Consider the following 2,050-nt stretch of genomic DNA (forward strand, 5'->3'; position numbering starts at 1 on the left):
TGCTACTTCTGAACTGAACATTGGGAACTAGGCCCCTCTTTTTAGTTATCTATTGATGCATAATAAAACACTCTAAAGCACCTCCCCCGCAATTTATTGATACTATTTACAATAGGAAAAAGGCAACAGTCCAGGACGGCCTTAGGGGCGCGGAGACTCGGGGGTAAGGGAGACGGCAGCAGCATGGCGGCCGGACACCAGCCGCCCAACCCTCGCGGAGTCGCTGGGACCCTTTAGTCTGCGTGTGTTAGTTGTAGCCCGCTGCCTCCCCATCAGTCCTCGGGTCTACCCTCCCTCCTTCCATTCACCGACATTGCCAGCCCGAGGGTCGGGTCGGCGGGTAACTCCCACCCCAGCCCATCCCCATTCCCCCCCCATCCCCTTCCCCACCCCACCCCCAAGCCCGTGGGCCGGGACCATGGAGGACGTGAAGCTGGAGTTCCACTCGATCCCACAGTGCAAAGAAGACACCGAGGAGTGGGCCTACCCTCTGAGACGAGGGATGCAGGAAGTTTTGCCTAGATTGTTTTTAGGCCCGCATTCTTCTGCCATGAAAAGCAAGCTACCTATGCTACAGAAACATGGAATAACTCATATAATATGTATAAGACAAAATATTGAAGCAAACTTATTAAACCCAAATTTCAACAATTATTTAGATATTTAGTCTTGGATATTGCAGATAATCCAATTGAAAATATAATACGTTTGTTCCCCATGACTAAAGAATTTATTGATGGGAGCTTACAAAATAGAGGAAAAGTTCTTTTCCATGGGAATGCAGGGATCTCCAGGAGAGATGCATTTGCTTACGTTCAGGAAAGAAGATTTTGTATTAATCCTAATGCTGGATTTGTCCATCAACTTCAGGAATATGAAGCCATCTACCTAGCGAAATGAACAATAGAAATGATGTCGCCCCTTCAGATAGAAAGGTCGTGATCTGTTCATTCTGGCACCACAGGCAGTTTGAAGAGAACACATGAAGAAGAAGATGATTTTGGAAACATGCAAGTGGCGACTGCGCAGAATGGCTGATTCAAGAGCAACAGTATAGAGGATGTGAATTTCTATTTGGGAAGGAGAAAATACAACAGACAGTAAGAATGTAAAACGGTAAAAATACAAGTAGTTTCTTTTCAACTATATGTTGCTTCCAGACGTGTTTCTCTGCAACTTGTCAAGAAACATTTTAAGATGTTGGGCTTCTGCAATAGATGGCACTGATGGTTTTATTCCTTTCTTTTTTTTTTTTTTTTTTTTAATTCTTTACAGTTTTATTATAAACCAAGAATTTTGGACTTGCAAAGAGGTGTTATTACAATAATGCACTTTTCATACTTGCAATTTATTTGTATGATATAAAGTTGTTACTTTAAACAAAATGCAAGTTAGGGGGCATTTGTTTATAAAATCTGGGTAGTTTATAACAAAAAATTTTCCTAAAATTTGCTAAAAATTCATTTTGTGTTCTATGTATTACATTTTAAAAATAATTTTACAGTTCAATTTTATGATGGAGCCCCTTACAGAAACATTAACAGACGCAGGAATCTGCCACATTTCTTTTTGAATATAATTCAATAGCTTAATTATCTTTTAATTTTTTTAAACTTCTTGATCCCTTATTAATAATCTTTAAATCATGACATTAGCCAACTGTTCTTACTTTAACATGATCCAAGAATTGCTTCTTTTCCTATTAGCTTCCTAATTTTATTCTATAGAAAAAAAAGTTTAATGAACAAAGGAAAATGTTTTTTGCTTTATAATACCAGATGCTCAAAAACAAGGAGAGTTTTAAACTTTCAAGTGACTGACTTTCCTTTAGCATTCTTAAAAGCCAGATGTTGTGTTTGTTCTTTTCAGAGCTGTGTAGCCCATTTTTTCTTTGTCCAGAATGGTTCTAAATAGAATATAATAAACCAGTGTAGCACTATTTTGTTTTTTCTAAACAAAGCCCAAGAAAGAAAAGTAACTTGCCTAATTAGAGAATATAAAAAATAAATCTTCATGACCTCTAAATTAGTATGTAGAACAGTGAAAAGTT

The 2,050-nt window shown here is 38.1% G+C and overlaps 1 pseudogene; it reads left to right on the forward strand.

Moving 5' to 3' along the window:
• The first annotated feature begins 418 nt into the window (after positions 1-418).
• Positions 419-1,053, forward strand: LOC137766023 (serine/threonine/tyrosine-interacting protein pseudogene; annotated as a pseudogene).
• Positions 1,054-2,050: the final 997 nt, after the last annotated feature.

Source organism: Eschrichtius robustus, chromosome 6 (genome assembly GCF_028021215.1).
Source record: "Eschrichtius robustus isolate mEscRob2 chromosome 6, mEscRob2.pri, whole genome shotgun sequence".
Taxonomy (NCBI): domain Eukaryota; kingdom Metazoa; phylum Chordata; class Mammalia; order Artiodactyla; family Eschrichtiidae; genus Eschrichtius; species Eschrichtius robustus.